Genomic DNA, 24,799 nt, shown 5'->3' with positions numbered 1-24,799 from the left:
CGACACGCCTAAGTGAGGGAGTATCAAACAATCCTAAACGACTTTTAATCTGTCTGACTTGACACTTTTTATTGTATATATTTTCCAACCAATCTTCGTCATGACTCGGATTGCCTGTAAGGACGAGATGTTTAAACGAGTTGCTGTCAAAGTCCGCCAAATATCAACGGGGTACAAATCATGTTCGGCGCCAAACTGAGAAAGCTCTCATCCCTACCTTGATATCAATGAAGTTCTATAAGAAGCACACAACAGAAGTATTAAAGCTTAGCTTTATCCAAGTTTTTCGTATGAAATTGCTGCCTGCTCCTTATGCGTAGGTAAAAACGAATTGGTGAGTTTGAAACAGGACTTGTTTTGCTTTGAATCTTTTCTTGCATATCTATTTTAATATCGATACTCAAAATATTCTATAGTAGAAATACAGATATATAATTCAGGGACTTTGTAGTTGTTAGGCGAAAAAAATTACACTTTCTACAAACCAGAGAAGTTAGAAAGATTCTGTCTTACTTATTTATTGAGTCATTTACTAAAAAAAGTTGAGTGCCAACGACTAGCTTAGATAAGGACAGTTTGAAAGAAGTTCGCAATATCAATACTTGCATTCACGTTTCGTTTCATAGCGCTTTTCGTTTCAGACGGCCATTCCGAACTCGAAGCATGTATCTAAAACAGCCTAAGTCGGGCAATTCATTGTTACAATGAACCAAGATGCTTCCAGCCAAAATACGCCTACTGTATGCTGATTATCAAGCTTGGGAGTCTTCTTTAAACAAAGATAGATCGCATACAGATCTTGGATTTCTTCATTTCGTTTTTGTTATTTTCTATGAATGCATCTTCCGAGATCGTAACCTTTATTCTGCAGTGACGCAAACTAGGTTCAGTGAAGCTGGATTCCCACCGAATTAAGCCTCTTTAAGATTACAAAATTTCATACTACATTTTTATCCGAAGACTCTTCTTGCTTTCTTTCAATTTTTTTGCCATTTGTATAACTCGATGGGGTTACCAAATGCGCCCCAATACAAACTGATGATTTCCATATAACATCTCTGAGTGCTCAGACATTTCACGAGACCTGTGGCTTGAAACAAAGTGTGCCTATGGCCGTATTTGGCGTAAACCACAGCGTGTTCCAAAGATACTGTCTTAGATAGATCAAAGATAAGCCATCACGGGGGTGCCACCGCATTTGACCTAGGTCAAATAAAATATTCTTTAGGTAGGCGTCCGTCAGTTCTATAAACTTGAGCTAGGTCTTTTCGAACAATCAATCCCCCCAGAAAATCGGTGGAGAATAGTAATTGAAAAGTTCGAACGGTGCTTGTCTGATTTACTGCAACATTTTTCAACAAAATCAAATTAAAAAGTTTTTAGTCAAATATCTTCCCTTTGTCTGCTCTAGATAATAATGGGAAAATGGTGATTAGTTCTTTACCACTAATAGTGAGTCCAACGGGGCTACGGGGTAATAACTAAAGGAACTATTTGAGAGCCATCTTAAGTATGTACTGTTTAGAGGGGGCAAAGCCTTAAATCGAAGAACCAACTCAACCCAAAAAAAAACTCAAGTCTAGTCAACTATAATAACCAACCAAAGCAACATACAAATCATTCATTACTATTCAATTAAATATTTGTGGTTTCACATTTTCACGCACCGGACAAATATATAGTTACCTTTTTCGTATTTGCCATCATTACAAATACATCTTTCCATAATGATGCTTATAGCGAGCTCCGTATGCATAACTAAGCGGTAAATTAAATAACTTGAAGAAATGATTGTCAACCGGTGAACAAACCCGTGACCTTATTATTGTGAGACCAATGCTTTTACCACTTGGAATTGTTAAGTTCTCTGCAAAAATATCTTGTGGAGAAGGTGTCTTATACAAGTTAAGCAGCACGTCCTAGATTTGGCTACGTTTTCAAATTTTACTTGTTCTTTTTAGCTCAAATGTTCCGGATGCTTTCCCTCTGTTTTATTGATCTCAATACAGAATAGCTTTACGCCCCCGAGCCTGTATGAGAATTAGGATTCTTTGGTTTTTTTTGGCTTCATTCGGGACGATTTACACTGTATCATATCTGACTAGAGCTGAATACTACTTCATACTACTGTGCACTGTAAATTGTAGTGATTCCACTATTCCAGCCAAGTCGCAAGTAGAAACATACAGAGCACAAACACAGATATTACTGAACAAAGAACCTAGTCTAGCCGAACAATTTAAATATAAAAAGAATAAAAAACAGAATAGATCATATTGTAAACTTAGCCTGGCTTGGATTGTGTGCTAGTTGTAGTGCTTCACCTGGCTTTCTAACATATCGCAATATTTTAAGGTTTGTTCGTTGTTGTGCATCACTGGCATCAACTTCTGGCATATAGTCATACGGAAACGCTTCGGGTTTCCGTTGGTGTTGGGTATCAGTAACTGGAGTACCAACACTTTTGAACCTGAGCGTACGACGATCCGCAGTCGAGCCATCGCGTTATCAGTGCGATCAATCCTGCCCTCGAACGCTTCACACGCTGAAGTACGGATATATTGCTTTAATTCAAGAAATCAGAATGCATTATATTAAAACGACAGCTACGAGGAAGAGCAACGAAGTGTAGCGAGCAAGTTTTTAATATGTGCAACGTAAATGTGCCCTGTGCGTCAAACGATAAATTCTACGAATAAGAAAAATCCGAAAAACAAGGCCAACGGACTAACGCACGTGTGAATCACCCACTCCAAAATGTTCATGACTGGCTTTGCTCGTTTACTCGTTTCACCTACCGGATACTGCCAGGCCCTATCGATTCATTCTAAATCTCGAAGTTAATCTATGAATAAATTTGGAACACCACAGGTTAAACACGGACAACTATATAAGAAGATTCTCGTCGAGCGAAAGCCAGCAACTTTAGTCTTGCTGATCGTCACCCCTCTAGTAACTTGCCAGAAGTAACTGACTGACGCCTTTGGTGTATGACAAGGATGATTTGTATCTGAATGATTCATAACACGACGTAACTGGAACTACGTAGGTCCGCAAGTTTGAGCTACAAGGGTCTTGCGGCGGATAAAACAATCCCGACGGAGAACACTAAGAATGCATAGATAGTACTTTACATACCAATACGTATTAAAACTAACTCAGTACTATCAGTATCGAGTGAATGAGCAGATGGCCAATACAAAGAGACTGCACAAAATTAGATGAAACCTTATACAGTACAAAGCAACTCAGCAAATTATAAACTAACCTCACGCACGCAGATGTATCGTAGATGTGACAAAGGCTATCAACCTGATTCAAATTAAGATAATAATATAAAGAAAGTATTGAGTATATAGTTCGAATGTGTAAACTAGAAAAGCCAGATTTATTTTCGTCGGTGGGTAATGATTATAGTTTTTTTCTACAACAGGTTATTGGGATGGCTGTGTGCACCCAACTAGATCCAATTCTTTTGGGCTTGATGTCTACGTAGGTGTGTTCGAATTCTTCGAATGTCATTGATGTTTTCTGTTGCCCTTATTGGTTAGTAGGACAAAGCGACGTTTAAGAGAGAGCATGCTCTTTTTTCAATCTCGCTTTCATGGTCAAATTTAATTGAATAACCAATTTTTTCTTCTTCTTCGAGTACAGTAGAAAAAATGAAAATGAGGAAAACCAAGCGATGGCGCGACAAACCATTACCGGTAAACTGTGTGTGAAATCGTAGCGCAACTTTGATACGCTGTCCTGCTTCTATGAGGTTTTGTGCCTTTGAGCCTAGATTGTTGTGAACTGGGAAGACAGAACGCAGTTTATGAGAGAACCTAATTAACAGCAGTACTTTATAAGTGAGGTTCGCTCACTCTACTTTTTCCAATTTCAATTTATTCATGATTACTCTGTCAGACCAGTAGGATATATTGATTGTCGCCCCTGGTGATATTCTACATGTAGAGTTATCTTTAACTGCCGCGTGCACAACTGAATATATTGTGTTTTACGGCCACTTGAATGTACCACTCTTCGAACCGAAGGTTGAATTGCAAGTAGAATTACCCCACTGCAGGTTATATTGTATGTTGGGGTCAAATTCTATGCATTTGGAATTCTTTAGATCCAGGCAGTCTGACGGTTTTGCTAATCTAAAAGAATAGTCGAGCGCACTCGTTCGAAATGACTGGAACCGAATAATTTCATAACGTATTGTTCATAGAAACGGGCTATCGTGAAAAACAAAAAACGTAAGAAAAGAGGAAAAGTCACGTAGGCAAAAAAACATTACTATTATTATTTTTCGCTGTTAAATTTAAGCAAATATAAACTTTTATTTTATACATTAGAACTTTAATTGACGAAAGGCTTAAAACTCGATTCCTACACCACATCAATCATAAGCGCCAATCATCCCACCGGTGTTTCCTAACCTAGCTGGTGTTGGCTGTGTGGCGATGAAGTGACTGCTATTGGCTCAGGCTAACCTGGTCGAAACTACACGCAATGAGACCATGCTTTTGTTTATTGCTTAACATCTAATCGTAAGAATAAGTGAATTGGGAATCGTTGTGAGAGATTTCTTCTAGACGAAATACGTTTCGGACACTAGGAGAAACTTAACGATGTTTAGAGCGATTTACTTTCTCGCAGAATTGTTACATCCAAATAGATTTTTGAAGAGTTTTGTTACGACAGGGCTACAAAGGTGCTCGGCCTAATAATGTCACCGTTCATCTTGAGAACTAATCTGTTGTCTAGCACATGAAGTTATTTCATTATAACTTATGGCGCTCCAACTAACGGTGCATATATATATATATATATATATATATATATATATATAGTTGTTGTGGTTCTCGTGTTGTATTTGCTGGAAAACGCTTCGTTTTCCCATGCCCAATGCAACGTACACATTCTAAAGCCGCTAAAAAACATAAAGCCGCATATTAGTGATTACGTACAAAATGCTCGTCTGGAGGAAGTATGATAAATGTTTTATTGGCGAAAGGGCACATGTTCATGATACGTTTACATGGGACTCTTAGAACATATATATGTACAATCTACACCTTCATAATGATAGTGGTCAAAGGGTTGAGGATTAAGCTAAGCAACTTGAGTGAAGGCTAACGTAAATATGCCAGTAGAGACCCTTTTTGGGTGTCATTTTATAATAGTGACGGCTTACGTGTACTTTTAATAAACCTTAACATTGCGTTTCACATATATGTTGCCATAATGAGCACCACGCCAGGTGCCCTGCCTCTCATGGGCGAACTTGTACAGTTACTGAGTCGTAACCGCATAATAAAGATCCACGGACTCTTTTTGCAAAGATAAAGAGTTTCTATAGTATATAGATTGACCAAGTTCAAAAGTGATTCTGCCTGTTAAATCGGCTTAGCAATTAGTTGTACAGCTGCAAAATCCTTTGCTCGGTTCGACCAACGGTTATTCTAATAAACTGAGAATGGAAATCGTGTTTTATTGCTAGCATCATAAAGTTCAGGATGAGTCTCGAACAGATACTTTATCTGTCCACCAAGTGTTATCCATATATCATGTTCCTTGCCTCGCGTTGATTTTGCCAACTTTACATGTTGTCCAGTATATAGAAATTTCATGTCATTTTCTATGACTTTTCTATGTTCAAGGGACGTGGACTTAAAGACTTGATGATTCATAGCCAAAGCAGTTCAATGCATAAACAATCTCTAAGCTACAAGATCTGCCAAAGACTAACCACTGTGGAAAGGTTTGGAAAGGGTGCAGCATGTCATAAGACCATAGTGGCCTGGCAAACATATTTATTAGTTTAATGCCTGCTCAATTATGGTGACTTCCAAAACTATTTTTACAGGTGATGTAAGGCGTTGATGGTAGCGTGTGTCAACTATGGGACTGGCACAGATAACGTTTTCTAACGCACCTTGGTATACTGGAAATGGTCCAAAGCACGATGGCTAGCTAGGATCAACGAAAGGCGCTGGAATTTGCCCTTTCGAAATTTACGAAATATCTCTGTGAACCTCACTTGTATGTAAAGGACGGTCTAGCTAAGAAACTATTAAATGATATAGGGTGTTTACCAAATCAGTCAGACAATGAAGAGCAACCCGCGAATTAGAACATGCAGAGCTTAGTTTGCGGGCTGAAATTGGTAGCAGGTAACAGAGAGCATTCCAAGAACCGGGGCAGACCAACTGAGCAAGACCAGCTTCAAGCATAGGCCGTGCGCGACATCGCTGCGAAACAAGATTCATTAGTTAAACCAAGGGCCTCAAGTCCTGATCGGGACTAACCTTGTCCGAAAATGTAACGTAGGTTAACTAAACCGGCAAAGCACCCGTCATGTTTCCTACCAGTCCGTAGTATTAAATGAAGATCCGAACAAGTAATTAAACTTAAGAAAAATATTGAGAGATTTTATGACTAGAGTTCAGGTATAACCATTCGGGTGGGAGCCTGCTTTTCAAAGGCCTGCCAAAATGGAACTCGGCGAAGTGCTGTGATGCATTCCTAACTCTCTCCATGAACAAATTCGCGTCGCAAGATAGCGCCTATTTAAGATATTTTGTACCATGTTTAGCAATCCCTTCCCAATGGTTATATATTTCAGTTGGCCTTAGTGCTCTCTTTAATGATTTATAACACATACCGTTATAGATGTCATCTACCATATAATGCTAACCCCACAACAGTGAATACCTTTTACCTAGCTAGCACATAGAGGTTCTTATCAGGCAATACCTAGCTCTTTCATAATATGTTCAACGTTCTGCAAGATATTTCGCGGAAGCCAATTGATCAGTTTGAATTTATTTAAACGTAACGCAAGCTTCTTGTCTATACACAAAACCTCTTCCATTTAATTTATTTGAAAGTCTTTGAAAGATATTTTTGAAGGTGCAAATTTTTTCAATGCTGACCTGGTTTAGCACCGATACCAGACACATTTTTTTGATTTTACATACGGGTGAAATCCCTAATGAACTTTATGACAAAGAGTACTGACGGCCTTCTGTACAAAACAATAAGGCTAACACAAGAATCGAGACGGTCGATTGTAGTAAAGGCCAGTTTTTCATACAATTTTACACTCACACTTAAAATGAAACGCTGGATGTACTCATGTATGTAACTTATGGGACTTGTGAAATTTGTCAGGTTTATGTTTCGAACATAACTACTTTCTGAGTAATTTAAGTAGAGTGCACATATATTTCGCTTCAGAATAGCGAATTGTACTATGTGGATGAACTCTTTGCTAAAGTTTGTAGCAAGTACCCAATGATACAATATCAGCTTGCTTCCTGAAAACAGCTCCTATGTTTTGTAACAAAAAAAAAACAGTTATAATGAAAACAATCAATAACGTTTCTCTTAAATTAGCGAGTGCCTTAATCAAAGAACTCGGCCCTATTGACTTCTTCGTAACGACGTTTACATTATATTGCTTGCAGAAGTTCCATCATAGGAATACGAGTGTTTACGGCGTACGTTGTGGGTGTCTCGTATCGGTTTATTGTCAGATATTATAACATAGATATATAATACAGAAGAGTGTATCCATCGGACCATCTCCCGAAGTCAACACTTATCTACACGAAGCCATTTGGCTTCATGAAAAGATAATGGTGCATTGCATATCTTTTTCAAGGAACCATCCGAGTCTTAAGCCTAGATTAGGCTTTAATACGTTTCTGGGAAAGCTTACATCGTTCAATTCGTACTCTACGTTATTATCGCTCAGTGCTCAGTATATAGATGATTTTCCATTCAAAGCCTCTAGTCAGCTTCCAATAAGTTATTTAAAGTTCCAGATGGTGTTCTTCAGGAGAATGTGTATTACTATTGACCAAGTCCAGTTTCTACGACGCAGATAGTTCTATATTAGCACTATACGAAGAAAGTACTTTCCTTTGTACCTTAATTGAACAACCTTTTTATACAAGCTTTTAATAAAGTCTCCATGCTTGCATAGGAGAATACTTTTAATTAGGTATTCATACACTACACTGAAAGTCGAAAACTTACAACCAAAAAGTGTTTATGAGAAGTAAGAAAACCGTAAAAAAAGTGAATAACTACTAGAGCCTTTAAAGATGCATGTTGGTTTGGATTGCACAAAGGTAGGGCTGAATATATGTAGGAGTATTGCGCAAGTAGGGAGAAATCCGTAGAGGATGACATAAATATGGAAAAAGTTAGTAGGCTATACATAGACGCTCAAAATAGGACCCTTGACGTTGTCAGATGATATCCGAATACGAAAAGGGTGGAATACGCTTCTATGGAGTAGAAGCTGAGTCGACAACGTATCCTACAACATTCTCAACGTTCTGGTCATACTCTGAAGTGATGAAAAGTAAGATTGGTCGGCTGCGTTTAATTAGTAGGCACGAAGCAGAATATCGGTAAGTACTTATTGATGTTTTTTTTTAATTAGAAACGAGATGGATTAAGATACATACGTAAAATTCATCTTATCTCTCTCTCTCTCTGATTTATGCTTTCTCTATCTAAGGCGAACGGCATTCAATGGCTTATCAATAGTTTATCTCAGCCTTGTCAAAGCATATCATTACTTAAAATAGATACCTGCAGTACCTTTTTGAGGAACACGACGACCATTTTCATTATACTATTACAGCCATTAACCACGACGTAACGCTTATACATAAGTCATAAATCTGACTAATGTCATAAAACAGTTATGTAAGGGGATACGGCTAAGCGGATAAGAAGTCAACAACGGGTATGTGTGAAAAAAAACAATGAAATGTTGAATTTCTAGTGTTATTGAAGCTGTATATTTATTGAAGTTAGTCTTGATAGAAAATGTCTTGTCTTGTCTTGTAAGTAAAGTATGTAAACGGGAACCACTGTGCGGTGATCTGTGAAATATAGTTAGACACAAAAGGGTACACGGAATGAAAGACGACTGCTAAATCTTTGGATTGCTTAGCTTGATGTTATAGCTTTGGTATGTACTATGTTTACAATTACGCGAAGTGAAGGTAGACAGTTACCGGATAGCTGAATTTCTAGCCCAGCAAATCCGGAATCCATAATTGAAGTTGTGGCTAACCTATTACTCACTAACAGTAATCGATTATTAATCAATCTTGTAATACATCTATGTAACAATAGTACTAATGCATGTTATATTATTCAGGCAGCCTCAAATTAACTTCAAGACATATTGATCGCTCTACCTCAAGAAACTAAAATGTTTGTCGCTTTTAGTATCACAATTTATTTTTTAGTTTAGTCGTAATTACGAGATGCACTCGAAACCCATTAACTCTGCCTAGAGCAGAAAATTTGCCTCACTCCGTACAGATATTGGGCCCATAAAAGCAAAAACATATATTCACTTTGTTTATCTGCAGTAATTGCAACGTAAAGTTGTCGCAACACCGTGGACAACATATGAGTGGTGAATAGAAACGCTCTCGTTTCGTAACCACTTTGCTACACGTAGCAATATCGTTTTCATCAGCCCATGTTATTTAATTCTGGCTCGTTACATGCAGGAACCAGTTAGATGAATCTGTGCAGTGTTTTTTTAGAGAAATGAACAGAATATCATTATAGAAGCAGCAGATGTCTGTTGCTCAACCGGACGACCCTGCTTTGAATTTCCCAACGCGATTTGCTTACTTACGAAAAAGGCTGTACGCATTCTAGGCATCATGAGCAACAAAGTTAGTCATAATGTTAATTCTGTTTTAAATCTTTAGGTAACTTCATGAGGCGATTAGCCACAGTAAATGTAATTAGTTTCCAGCTTTATTGAATCCATAAAATATATTTTCCATAATTGCGAGATTCTCTAAGTTGCATTGTAATGCGATTTCGAAGCTGATTCGTAAACGGTATCGAAAAATTGCGACTGATTATAACGTGCAGTACTTTCGATTACTTTTCTTACTTGAATTATCATAAATTAAGTTCATCCAACGGTAAAAATCTTAAAAATAACATTCAAAAGAGAATACTATGCAAAATATAACAAACAGCGATAACCAGTCCGTGTACATACGGCAGCTTTTAAGATAGTAGTAGTAAAGCTGAAACTATTCTCGGGATCTATTTGTGTTAATGGGCCAACTATATTCAGCTGCCCGTATATGCATACCTGCAATAAGGTAGTTTGGGCAATTTGCCAACGCGACGATTATAGCAAAAAAAGAATCCTATTTAACGTAAAGAACCGCATTATAGGAAGCAGGTGCTGTTATAGCGCAAGCTGAGTGTGGCAAACACACAACGTAGTAACATCTGGGGAACATGTTCGCTGTTTTTGCCACCGGAACCAAGACACGTAGCAAAGAAATATGTTAGGTATAAAAACGCCAGGTTAAGTAAGTCACCGGACAGCAGCAGGCCTTCAGCGAAATTAGTGAGTTAGTTTTTCTGCCCACTAAACTTCAACAGTTCTCTGCTTATCAGAACGTATGCCTGATGGGCTTTGCAAGTAAATTATAGAGTATTACTATGATTATCGTTTCTAGGGTAGTGGAAAATAACTACGAAATCCTAGCTCATAGTCTGTTTAACCCCATCATTCCTCTTTGCCTCTAGTACGTATAAGCTAAAGTCTGATACGTAATTGCTGATAGGCTAGAGTATAAATTTCCCTTCCCCAATCGTGTAGGACCTCATTGTTTCAATGCGTTGAGCGTAGATCGTTGATAATCTACTTGGAAACGTCATAGGAAACAAAATCATAGATGGGAGAAGCTTTTTATGTTTGACATCACCTATTGTCCTCGTTTTAAATCAGTATTATCTCGAATCTCTAGATTCTGTATTGACAACCCTTTTACACTATGAGCCTAAATAGAGGGATACCACCTGAAAGCGTCTTGCTCAAAAGGTTGTGCTATTCGACCAGAATCAATGAAGCGTGTAATCCTTTGTCAAATACGAAAATGTAACATTAGGACAAATCGCATCCGCCAATACCGAAGATTGCAAAAAACCTTTTCTAAAATAGATATTTTTATAACAATTGCAAATATATAAGATAATTAACTTAATTCGATCACTATTAATGCTAACAGTCTTTTTTTAAATGGGACAGATACGTGCCAAATAAGTTAACATTTGTAATTACTAATGAAACTGGTCGAAAATACTCTAGAAATGGCCAGTGTTCCTGCTGCTAGTACGCTGGCCACAAACAAGGACTTTGGTGTTACACACTTCCTGTAAATATTTTAAACTTAGGTAGAGTAAGATAGCGAGTTTGCCTTACGGACATATGAGATGATCTATATTCTATACGCACACTTCGCTCCACACTAGGGGCCAATCGTCTTAAACAATATCTAGCGGCGAAACAAACGCGAAACATTTATTGACTACACTCGGGTATACACGCAGTTCTAAAACAGGATGTAGTGGAAGCCTAAGATGTTATGCAGCGTTCTCCCCATGTATCTGAATATCTAATGCCTCTATCTTAAGACGAGGCCTAATTGTAGCATATATAAATCGGAACAGTCATTATTAAATGATACAGCTAAATTTAATAAGCAAGCTTTGCTTAGTTAGTAATAAACTAAGGTATTATATATAATTTTTATGCATTTTCAGCAGTGTGTAATGGTATTACTAAGACAAGTTTAAGATAAGTTAAAGCAAGCGCAGATCAGTGATTTCTTTTTTAACTTTCGTTTTCGCTAATTTTGAGGCTGGCTTATTATTGAGGTTTAGCTATTAAGTTTTTTTTTATAATTTTTGCGCAACAGGCTGCTTTTTCCACAAGGGAATTCATATTTTTTTTCGTATTATCTAAGATTCTAAAATTAGCAGCTTTTCTTTTATCTATCATGTAGCCATTGTCTAAAACTCTTAAATCTCGTCCGGCTGCCTGTAATTAATTCAAAAAGATATATCCAAAAGATTTTTATTGTCAAGAAGGGTTTAAAAAGAAATCGATTTCATGATCAGCTAATAATGTATAGCATCGTGTAAAGCAGGAAATTGAAAATTCTTAAAAATGTAATTATAAAGTATTGCTGAGAAATAAAGCTGGGGAACTTTTTTAAGTATTATATCTTAACAGATCTCGTTTCCATGCAATTCTTTTTTGGAGGGAACCATATTCATGATTTGTAGTATAAGCAGAGCCGTTATATGACAAAAATACAAACTTATATAAAGTGTAGCGCCTATTTTTATTAAAATAAACGCGAAGATGGACAGGTAGACAAATAGCTCACCAGTCATTTGATATGGATCCTGTAGTCTCGACTACATATTTATACATGCTTAGAGAAAAAAGAGTCTTTTATTAGTAATTTTACGCAATAGCTCGTGTCATTGTAATCCGAACATTTAATACTTAGCGGGACTGATCAAAAAATGTGTTCATTCGCGCCTCAAAAATTTCCTTCGGAACGGTTTATTCTTTATCTGTTGTAAAGCAGATCGAAACTCAAGGCTTTTACAATAATAAATTAAACCCAAACCAAAAATCATTTTACCTGCTTTATTTACATAAGGCTCGATTGCTTCATGGTCTCCATTGTTTTAATAATACCTTAGCAATATTGGCATTGATCTTGTTTGTGTTGTGTCTGCTGTTGAACTCCCTCGTATTATTGTTTCTGTACAGGCTGCTAAATCGCAGGTGCTCCTTGCAGGAGCCCTTTATTCGTATTGTGAATCCGTACGGTCGTAAAAAGACGTATCAAGCTCCACGATCGTCGCAGGTTGGGGACACTTACTAGCAGAAGAATAATAGGTCTTCATTAGTTGAGTTTTTGTTACTGATCCTCATCCTTCTTGTCAACTCATGTTACTATTACACATGCTTATGTTGTCGAATGTTTTTCTATCTCTACACCTATATGTAAATCAATTGCTTCAGTTTGTTCTTTTTGGATTACTATTCCACTTGTTTGTGGTCTGCTTGCACGATGTTGCATGTTTGCGCCAATCAATTTTTTCAACATCTTCAGTATCTATCGATTTCGAGAGCATTTAATAATATTAAATTAAATAGTCAGTAAAAAGGTACCTACCCAGTGGTTCCCAAATATTTTGTAAAGCTTCAACCGAGATGCTACCGTTAATGCGTGCATTTGATTCGAAGCAAATAACAAGAATCAATTCCTTAAGCTTAATCTGTAACTCTAAGACAAAGTCGTTGATTAAGTAAAAAAAAAAAAATAGTCTGCCTTCGATCTTCAACATCGATTGTACAAAATGTCTAAATTGCTTTTGTACAAATACGAATCTAAATGGATTTAGTGTAAATTAAGGATGACCTTTGAAAATCTTTACTTTCAATTTATTCAGAACTGGTTGGAGTTTTACTATTGTGAGCTATTCTGAGAAATTTATTAATTAATGCCATTAACTGCATTACATAAATATAAAATAAATAGTTAAGGTGAGATCATAATTTTTCATTTACTGTATATTGAGTATTTTTTCTAGGGGTTTGTAGCGAACTAAAGAAACTTTAAAAGCTTCCGATCTACCCAAGAAGCGCGAAGTTCGTTTCAGAACGTGTATTATTCTGTGACTGTACTTATTGCTTTCGAAAGCGTGTCGAAAGCAACGAGATTTGCTAATCAGAACCTGCATTTTTTCTGTGATGGCTCCAATTTAAAGTACTGCATACATACATACACGTTTGTTAAGATCCATACAGGACAAATAGTAAACAATGTGATATCTGTTCTTCTGGTGTTAATCTATATCGCGACGAGATTGCGTTAATATTTCTACATATATACTATTATTTTATTCACATAAAAGTATAACAAATGATGGTATGGTAAATGTGATATTTAATTGAACCAATTGATGAACTGAAGGTTTTACTTGTGAACCTTCACATTGGTTCTAACATATAAGCTTACTAAGTAAGCTCATTTTTATGTGAAAGCAGTTAAAACATACACGATTTAATTTACTACACATGACATTCAGCTACACAAAAGGGTGCCCAATACAGGGCATTTTTAAGGTACAGGCATCCGATGCACCCAAGTCTTCTTGAAAACGTACGTCAGATCAATATAAAATAAACAGTTAGAGTGAGACTATAATTTCGTATTTACTGCAAATTATACGTTATTTGACCTATAATAGTTAAAGGAAGCTGAATACACATTGTAGCATTTTCTACAATCTATTGTAAGAGTTCCTTAGCGTCATTTTTATTATTCTGTCTATTCAATATATTTTTTTGGCCAACCCCCGGCTTCGAATTCGTTACAACTCTCACCGCGAGCTGTACGCACTTGGACTCAGAGTCATGGACTTCGTTTCAATAGACTATGGACCTCCATACGTTGGTTGAACCAATATAACTCACCAGAACTATTAACTAGAGAAGCTTCAGATGGATTTATAGATATATGATAAAAGGTGAGTTCAAGTTCTAGGAACCGCTTTTTGTAAATGTAAATGTAGAATACAAAACTGAAAAAATAAAAGGACTGGCAAATTACAATGAGAACACGTATATATTGTAAAATTGTTTCTTTATATCAGCTGACAGTCCATGAAATGCAAAAATGTAAAAATGCATCATCAAAAATTATCCTACTTGACTTTTTTAGTTTTTATTTACATTTACAAAGCTCAAGTAAAATCGTGCACTTCAAACTGACATTTCCACATGTCCCAGAACAAGTGCTGCACTCAACAAGTTAATGCTAAAACATATACATTTTAGAGAAAAATAGTTTCCGTGCGAGTTGATCCGAACTGGGTGGATTTAATTTTCGTCCGATTGATCACTAAAACAATGCACACATCAAATAAGCCGAATGGCATTTTTTTGGATATCACCGATAAAGCACTGAAGTGTAACAATCCATAATAGAAGCACTGTACGAGACGTCTGTCTCGTAAGGTAATAGAATCATATATATACATATATATACTTGTGGATTCGTACGTTTTTTCGTCAAGGAAGAACTCGTTTCAGGAGGCAATCCTAAAGAAAGTAGCTCAAATTTGGGCAAATAGTGCTCGTTTGCGAAAGTCCTCATGGCCTGTCCCGCTAGTTACGTTAGACTCACACGACCGACGAGGCCTAATCAGCCCGACTTATGTTTGTTGTCATGTGATGCATGACGCACACGTAATAATTGCCAGGATTCCACTAACGTGTGTTAGCATACAATTTTATTCAGCAGATTCCACGCAAAGTACTGGATAAAATGCTTGGACATTATCTGCGGTTCCGTCCTTTCTCAAAGCAATCCTTTGATTTTTTAGTAGCAATGAAGGCTAAGTTGATTCTTCCTTAAAGAAAAGGTTCCACCGTGTAATGTCAAATTAAAACGTTTACAGTAACATTTGTCGGCATGATTGTTAGAAGCCCGTACGGCAGTTAACGGTCAAAACAGATTCTTTTCAATACATACATGCATATCAGTAACATAAAAAAATATACGGGTTCTTGCTTTGCTAGACGGCACACCGCTAATGCATCCATCTGTAGCGTCTGCTGATTGTGTTCATCACAACGTGTCGCCAAAAAAACAGAAAGAACAGACTGACTTAGCCCAACATTGGCATGTTACCGAAAATGATCGAGGCAACTCTTAATGAATGCTTCCTTGTGCAGCTTTTAATCAAACATATAAATGTCTACATTAAATATATCTTTTGAAATCTCTAGTTCCTGGCACACCTTACTCAAATATGTTTTATTTCCCTTGTCGCATAGTTGACATTTTTATATTTTATCTATAGCTAAGTCCCTGTCAGTAGCGGCTTTGGTAAACTGCTTGAGAAGAATTTAATGTTGTTTTCCTGTGATAGTCTTTTTGTGTGATAGTATAGTTACGTGGCGACTATTGATACTGTTCTGTAATATGGGGTGACTACTTAAAAAAAAAGTATTGTGATGCAACTGCCAGGAGACAGCAACGATTTATACCACAGAGAAGGTGCCAGATGTAGAATTGCCAGGGGGACCGCTAAGGGTCACGGTTGGTGAATGTGTCCTCGACAAGGCAGAAATAGGACTATTTCACAAAAATGAAAAATCAAACATGGCGGGTCAGTTTCTAATTAATCGAAAAAGAAAATAACATACAATTGCTAGCTATGTGCAATTAACAATGTTTCTGCCCTATGTATGTTGTGCACGTGATATGATAATACACTTTAAATAATATCAATATAGAATATAGTTCCGATTATGCATACACAGTAATCGTGATTCTCTACTACTATTTTTTGCTTGTTTCCAATTAAGGGAGTACTTTTGTTGTTTAGTGTTAAAACTAAAAATGCTGCACTACTGTTGGTTAGAAACTCATTCTTTTAGTGATCGACCATATTATGTACATAAGGTTGATCAAGAAAAAAATAATTGCAGTAAATGATGTAGTTCTGAAAAATGCATCTTTCACTTACTTATCGTTCTAGTTTAAAAATGGTTAAGCTAATAAGGAAGTCAAACTGAGTAAATGAGTACAATACCGTTTTATGATGCAGTGACTGTTTTCATAAGTCCTGACTCCACGCGAGCCACAATTCTACGGTACAGTAGCGTTGTAGTTCTATCCCACGAGGCTGTGTCTGCTTGTACGCTGTTTACGCTTCTGTAATTAAACTCTAATTTCTTCTCTCAGGCGGTGAAATCGATCCATTTATTCATCGTTCTTCCTCGCAGTCGAGTCCGCCTGAAAGGAAGAGAACCTGTCTCAGTAAGCTGTGGCGATCGATACTGTTGAAAGCTCTCGCAGAAAGTAAATCTGTAACTGCGGTTAGAGAAGAATATTGAGATACTAGTTAGCTAAATAAAGACGATAAATTCAAATTAAATTATAATACGAATAATAGTATGTATGGCCTTGTGTTCCTACTTAATTTTAAATATCATCCTCAGAAAAGGGATACGCATTTCTTCAGTATCCTCCGTTATTTCTTATATCTGTGCAAGGTAAAAATTGAAAAAAAAACGCATATTTTGGTGTCCGATAAACAGTAGCAAACAGATACGACTTATAACTCTTTATAATCTTTTGTATTAATTACTCTTAGCCAATTTATATCAAAATCAGCAACTATTCGATCAATGTGTCGTGATCATTTTACAACCTGTCTCTCCGTAAAGCCCCATAATTGAAAATGTATAAATTGGAAGTCTATTTTTTGTTAACACTAGCAATTACTAATGCGTGTGCCTGAGCTATAGCAGTCAATCTTATTTATAATTTATAAAACTGAGAAGAATCATTTTTTAAAGTGCTTATTGGGTCGGACCCTCCAAGAATGGATTAATGGAATTAAGACAAGTAAACAAGTCATTTTAAGGTAACAAAAGCAGTATTACAATGGTGCGGATGCGAATACTATTTGATCAATGTTGCTTCCTAAATTTTCGACAATAATAAACAAAAAAAAATCAGAATTGGGTAATTAATAAAAGTTGTCTTGAGTCTTGCGTTGCTCCATCACAGTAGCAAAGCTAAATATGTGACATCGTATTTGAACAAATCGACCAGGGTTTTTTAAGTTGCCGCTTATTTTTGACGCTTTGTATTTATATTTATATTTCTAGCTTAAAAACTGTCACATTTTTTTTCTAAAAAAATAAAAAGTGGGTTTTTTGTTAGTTTTAGAAAAATAGGCGTTTAAAATAGTTTTAATTAGTGGTTTTTACAAAAAATATGGCTCTGATAACCAATGGATCCAATCAAATATTGTTTTTGCAGATTAAACACGACTAGAAAAATTTTTCGATTTTTCTGTGGCTTTTATAGAGGTATTTGAACCTCCTATTGGCTAATGAATTAGCTTTATCGTGACCACTAAAATACAACGAACGGCCGAATTTCGTATTGGCTGACAGCTTAATGAGCTTTCCATCTTACCGCAGAAGTCACACCTGTAAAATCATACAAAGGCGTAGTAAGAGTTACATCTATTTTTGTTATATTCCAGATGTCACTGTTTCTCAGGAGTCTCTCAATACATTACAAAACATTGAAAATGAATTTATATAATTATGTTACGAATGAATACTGTGCGTTGAGCTTGTATTCATTATTCAACACAAAAATTAGAAACCGTGCTAAAGTATTATCTTTGCTTGGATAGAACAAGACCCCATCTTTCGTGCTTCTTATAACTCAAAATACTTCAAATGTTGGACGTCCATCAGACAGAATATGTAAATTGGTTTAGAAACATGAAAAAGGGTGAAAAAATTTGACTGGATTATGTACGAAAAATATAAAGTAGCAAGTACATGTGATACACTTTTTCCTTAATTAACAGATTTGAATAACTGATATTGGGCCCAACCTGTACTATAGCTAGACTTCAAGCCGATTTGGCTCCTGTGACCCCACTGCTGTAATCAATCTGTTAGTTCATTACTTTATTCTAAAAATTTCCCTATAACCCTTTTGTCGTTCTCCTATTTAAACCTGTGAAAATTAGTGTTTTGTAGAATGGTAAATAACATGTACAGTGCACGTGATGACTGATGCTATTATGCAGTCAGGACTATGTACTAACATGCATGTTTTAATATATAGAGGATTTTTGGCATAAAACAGTTCATTGCCAGCCATGTTATTTTCACAGTTGTGCTTTTCCTTGGGGCACACCAGATAAAAAAAATTGCAAGAATGGTTAGGCACAAATACGAACAGCCTTAATTCGTTTTGAGTAAAATTGTTAAACATCATAGGCTTTTTTTTGTTATCTTTATACAAAACTTTTATCACAAAAATAAAGACGTCCGCAGATAGGAATCTGTGTACAAATCACAAATCTGTTGACGGGCGGCCCTTGTGAAATGGGGTAAGTCAGAAATAAAAAATGCCTCAGATGTTAGCTGGATAAAAATACACATACGCTAAGGATATGCAGGTACGAGACAGAGAGATAAATCGCACAACATGCCGTTCGTAGCTTTTCCAAGAATCTTAATGGTCGGAAACTGTGAAGCACCCCTGACTGAGGATTGTCCAATTGAAACCTTCTAACTGTCAGATACTGACAAATATACATTTTTATATGAACCTGGTTTCATTTTTTTTACTATAACATAGTCAACTTCCACCTTTGCAATTTCTCTTAGTAAGATAAATTCGGCCACGATAATAATAAACTGATCTAAATTTGGTCAATAAACTCAGCTATACCGTAGCCTGGCTGTCCAATCGGCTGCAAATATCAGTTGTCGTTACCCCTTTCTTTCATTTTGATCGTTTGTTTATCTAATTTCTCTTTTTCGAATATTCTGTTCTGCTTCTATATTTGCGATACAAAGTTAAACTATTTTTCCTCTACTCACAGAAATGTCACTTCTTTTACCTTCGTTTCATTAATCGTCTTAATTCATTAACCTCGATTCCGACCAGATCTAAACTCAGATGCTTGTTATCCTATTGCAGCTACCCCCGTTCCGTACGTGTTGCGCTCCTTAGTTCCAATTTGTTTCCGCTGTGCCACAACCAAGAGAAATTGAGCGGGGACATTGGTGCTGAGACATTTCAGCTCTGTACACCATTCATTCGTAAAAGGTATATAACCAATCACCTAAAAAATTGTTTTAATTAGCTGTATATCTGTTATGTTAAACTTGAAACAAAGCAACTCTTAGATACAGACTTTTTCAATTCTCAACTATTGTCTAGGTTTTCCAACGAAATTTCTCTTTCAGTGCTTCACATATAGTTTTATAGAAGAAGCAGCTCACAACGCATAAACTTGTTTAGTCAGAATATACAATTTATTTTTATAAATTAAAATACATGTATCATTGAAGCTCTTTTTTGCCGGTAAACGTCAGATAAAAACTGACGGATTTAATAGCAACAAGTTGCTTACAATCTTCCGTGTGGGGAAGAGTTGTACCATGGCTTCGGATCTGAGTTTTGCTGCTGACGTTTAATAGTCTAAACGAACCGGAGTAAAACGTGGCTTGCATGAGCAAAACTAACACGACAAAATGCGTATATTAGACCTACCACAGACGTTCCTATTGAATAAGTACCTTACACTTACAGAATCGCACTAATATATCGTTAGTTCAGAATTAATAATATACGTTAAACATAGCACTAGAGCGTTCTATATTTTTTCCGATAAAGGGAGACAGAGAGGTTCAATAATAAAATCTATATCAAGTAATTTTAATTTCGATAACATGCTTGTGGCTACCGGATCCTGCATTAGGCTTACCATTTTACTGTATATATGATTCAAAAAAGGAAGATTCAAACAGCCTTTTTTTAGAAATCAGTAGGTCATTTTTTGAAATTAGTATCGCTTACAATTCCCCCTCGGGGAATACTTGACCACAAATAAAGTAGGCTCCAGCATAACGCTACGTCTCACGTCAGATAACTAAAACATTCGGCTTTGTGCCGCACTAGTGCTTTTATGATGGCGTAATATCTTTGCCTAGATGGCAGATATAAATTTAGCTAAACAGAATATATTTGGACCGTCAAACAACAAAACTTAGAGAAGGAGAAAGAGTCGCCTAGCCGTATATTATGGTCTTTACAATATCATTCATATGTAGTCTCAGAATAAGTGCAAAAGTTTCAACATGAGTACACGTAGATATGACTCTGCGAGAAGCATGCTTAGAAAATTGGTGGATCATTTTGTCACATGTCATGAAACCTGGTTACGACGAGTCTGACGATATACGTAGCTAAATATAAGTAAATTGTGATAGACACCATACCGCTTGCCTTTCCCTGGTATCATCTGGTAAATCTCTTGAATTAGTGTTGTAAACTCAACAAGAATCGTGTAACCAGTATGATGCAAGGTGTCTTAAGTAGTTCTCTATATTATATTTAGAATTGGGAAGTTGTATTGTTCACCTATATATTAAGTCTTATATATTAAGCCTATATATATATTAAGGAAAAGTAAATAAATGAAATTTGGTTTAACACATTGTGTCTAGATACGCAATTTATGGCTTCCGTCATTTGTTTGACGATCCTTGCTCTTGTAAAGATTAGAAATTATTAACGAATACCAAATGGATGCGTTACCGACAGAATAATAACAAAGCGTCAATTTTATTGTATATTTAATTTAGCTCGTTCAAGTCGCAATAAAAGTAGAATTGGTTGCTCTGCTATTATTGCATTTATGTCTTTGCAGCTTTGCTATTACGATGTTATAGCTTATTGACTATATTATTTTCGTCTTTAGTTATCCCGTTAGCTTCTTCATAGTTATTTTATTTAACTTTGCCTTTTCAATTACTTTGGTTCACTATTGTCCTTGCGAGAATATACGAAAAAGATACCTTATGACAATATTCTGGTTATGCCATTACGCTGTAATACTTCTTCCATTACAATCAACCCGTTACTCTGTTTCTGTTAACATCCTTACGATACTTCCATTGCCTCAAAATGTCTCTTACGATTCACTTGGAAGTTCATTTTCATAATATACTTTACATAGCCTTCAAGTTTGGTTATTATTTTGAACGGCCGGTACCATCTTTTGTCAAAACTTAGCGTATTCTGAATACATTTTTTCTGGATTGTTTCCTTCCGTCGTATATTTTAAACCTTCGACTATCAAAAGTCTGGTGAATCTTCTTTGTTAACATCCGTGTGCACTAATCCTTATTCGCTAAATAACATAAGTGTGCGCTTATTAGTTATTTACATTATTTATCCTCTTTATACAGTAAGATTCAAGCGTAGGAATAAATAATAAAGCCAGTGGGAAGTAATAGAATATTTTTAATAGATATGTGTACCTATCGGAATCACTGTTCAATTGTCCCAGATGTAAACGCCGGCAATATATCTGCAGGGTGAATAATTCTAGTGTAGGACAAGTTGGTAGAATTAAAACTAAATCTCTAGTACAATATTAGACCTTTCAGCTTAGTTAATTTACGTAGTGGTCCTGTCGATTAAACCAGCAAATCTACGTCTAGGCGACTTGTCTCGAAGGAAAAGGATGCTAGACTAAATATATAGGCAGAATGCTAAGTCCCTACTGGACTATTCAATATAGTCTTGCTCGGAGAGGACGATTCCTGATGATAATTCGCCGCTGCTACGACCTACGGGCCAGGAATGTTTGCAAGAAATATTTATGCTTTTTCTCCCTCGTATTCTCGCACATCAAGTCCACTCAGAGAAGCCTCGCTTGGTTACAGGTCAACCGTAAGTTGGGCATAACCCTCGGAGAAACTTACTGGAGAACCACTCCATTTCTACCGTCCACCGTTCCGACAGCTGTATTGGAACCACATTTTGTCAATATGCTACTGCATATTATCCATAGACTGTCAATATGCAATATCCTACTGAAAGTGAGCTATTGCTCCGTAAAGCAGGGGGGGGGGGGGAGCTTTTTATGTCAGTCGTAACAGCTAGCTCGTCAGTGAAATTGACTAGCAGAGAGTGCCGTTATAATATAATTATGATAATTCGGAACGACCGAAACAGTCTGCGCGGTTATCAGTGTACTTAATGGCTTATCTACGAGATTCTCCAAAATAGTCAACTCATAAAAGGTAGCGAATAAAAAAGCTATTGATTTCCGGTATTCCGATTTGCTATTATACCATAGTTATAACCTCAATATTTGTAAAAGGCGAATATTATAATACAATTATAATAATTTGCGTACAAATCTTGCAGTGCAGCAGATTATATTAGAATATCAGCCAGACGTTAATAAATATGGGATATTTAGTCTCCTTCTTTCTCGAATTGACCCACCTGTCATGATTGCAAACCTGGTATCACTTCTGTTCTTAGTGCTTGTAAGTATAAAGATGTAAATACACAATTTTTATCAAGTAACAAGGACAATTTAATATTTTTTGGAGCATTAGTATAACGATTTTTTCATTCACTTATCATTCTCAAGGATGCTATATTCCCCTATGCTAAGCTTCCTGAACATACAAGCCAAGACCCGAATTTGTCACTCAGTAATTTTTTTTAACAACGTGGCCAATTTTCTTTTTCAGATTTATTATATTTTTTGTGTAAAAACAAAAAAAAAGTCCTTTTACCGATCACAACCGTTATATTATAACGGTTGTGATCGGTAAAAGGATTTTGATGGTCCGGTAAAAGGACATCGGGGAAACTGGATAATGAGCTTCAGCAGTTGTTTTTTTACTGAATAAAAAGCACTACATTTTTGTTTTTGTAACAGTTATGTACTATCTCACGTATCCCCCGTCATTGTTCACTGTTTTTCCCATCTTTCTATTAAATAGGGTGTGCTGTCTTGCCAAAAGTGTTTCAACCATGTTTTGCAATCCATAATTCGCCAATAAACGGAAAGGTGAAAATCCGTTGGTGCAAGGTCCGGGGAATTTGGAAGGTTAAGACAAATCTTTTATCTGAAGTACAGGAAGGCAGCTTTTTGCCGTCCGTGGCTTCACGTTGTCATGGAAGAAAAAGACCTGACATTGTCTATTGGGTCTTTCTTGTCGGATAGCCTAGTTGACTCGATGCATTTAATCCAAGTAACTGGCTGGTTCCCAGAAAGCAATTTCCAGTTAATCAAACCCTCGGACTTAATTTTAGATAAAGATCGTGTTGGACCCTGGACCTTAGCATCTTTCCTGGAGGCACTCATTCCGATCTCTGGTTCTGGTTCATAAACAGGCATTACTTTTCATTGCTAGAAACAACTCTGTGCAAAAATCGGTCATTGTCGCTACGTAACATTCAATAATAGGTAAGATATTGAGATGCAATGTTAATCCGTAATTGAATTCAGAAGGTTCATATAATACCCAAGCTCTAAGTTTTTATGTAAATCCGAAGGAGGAGACCAACAGCAGCCCTGTGGCTGCAGTCTATCTTTTTGGCCAATATCTGAGTTGTCCTTCCCGACGGTCGTCTTTTTTTAAAAGCGTTTCCAGATGGTCGTCATCAAGCACAACCGATGGTCAGAGCTAGCGGTATACCTTAGATCCTGGAAACCACTTTTGAGGGGCTTTTTCAACGATAGTGCCATTATCGTACACGAGGCAAGTATCTCGGGTTATTTCGGCAGCGTTTTGGCTTCGGTAAAATGCAGAGTACAAAAGGTATCAACAAAAAATATACATTTTTCCATCCGAGACACCAATTTTTGAGCAGTTGTTTAGAGTTAAAATTATACGTTCAATACAATACCATTATAACCCGCTGCTAGAGCGAAAAAAAAAGCTTTAGAATGATATATCAGGAATAAACAGCATGTGAGAAAAGGAGAACCTTTTAAAAAATCGCGGGAACTTATCGCCGCTTTTAACATTGTACGTCATAATGGTTATAAATAGTAGTGAACCATAAGCATTCTACTTTAGAAATGTTTTCCTGTTACGTAATGAATGCGTTTCATAAATCTCTGTACAGGTAGCTGCGGTGCAATGCAAGGGGTGCCTTCCCTGCCTGAGTAAGCTGCCACCCGACACATATATTTTATAGTACAGAAGAAACAAGTGGCTATAACGATCCACAAACAATGCTAGAAAAATAATGGCAAATGCGTTAATATCTGATGTATTAGATCTACGTCGCGGATGCTATACGAGATTAGCAATAATACCCCGCCGCAAAAGCCATACAACGATGCACTTATGTATATAGGTTATTGGATATTTTAAGCGCAGGATACACCACCTTAGCAGGAGGATACTTGAACCCGCCACAGTTACGTGATGGGCCACCTGTGGCCAAGCAGCGATGTACGATAATATGATATAATGTTTAAATTGTGTATCCCTTTCCTCTATTTGTAATAAAAAAAATTATATGTATATATAGGTTATTCGAAACGTATTCGTCTTTTA

General features: G+C 36.5%; 1 protein-coding gene and 1 long non-coding RNA gene across 12 annotated transcripts in view; one reads left to right on the top strand and one right to left on the bottom strand.

The window, feature by feature from the left end:
- LOC111263465 (RYamide receptor) overlaps positions 1-24,799 on the bottom strand; it is a 154,247-nt gene that overhangs the window by 40,597 nt on the left and 88,851 nt on the right. For 7 of the 10 annotated variants that reach the window (XR_015312306.1, XM_086969631.1, XM_086969629.1 and 4 more), the window contains one exon: positions 16,468-16,670. The gene's annotated coding sequence lies outside the window, so the exon portion shown is untranslated. Of the gene's footprint in view, positions 1-12,244; positions 12,740-13,037; positions 13,149-16,467; positions 16,671-17,864; positions 17,879-19,317; positions 19,383-24,799 lie in introns of those variants that run through there. The other 3 variants (XM_086969634.1, XR_002682249.2, XR_015312305.1) reach the window with 3 other exon arrangements.
- LOC111263467 (uncharacterized) lies at positions 10,249-24,036 on the top strand. Of its 2 annotated transcripts, none has more exons than XR_002682253.2 (3): positions 10,249-10,405; positions 19,398-19,526; positions 23,876-24,036. It is a non-coding gene; the product is annotated as an uncharacterized LOC111263467 (long non-coding RNA). The 2 variants fall into 2 exon arrangements; XR_002682252.2 differs by lacking the exon at positions 10,249-10,405 and adding an exon at positions 14,144-16,041.

Source organism: Varroa jacobsoni, unplaced genomic scaffold (genome assembly GCF_002532875.2).
Source record: "Varroa jacobsoni isolate VJ856 unplaced genomic scaffold, vjacob_1.0 scaffold_767, whole genome shotgun sequence".
Classification (NCBI taxonomy): Eukaryota; Metazoa; Arthropoda; class Arachnida; order Mesostigmata; family Varroidae; genus Varroa; species Varroa jacobsoni.
This window is presented reverse-complemented; position numbering and strand designations above follow the sequence as displayed.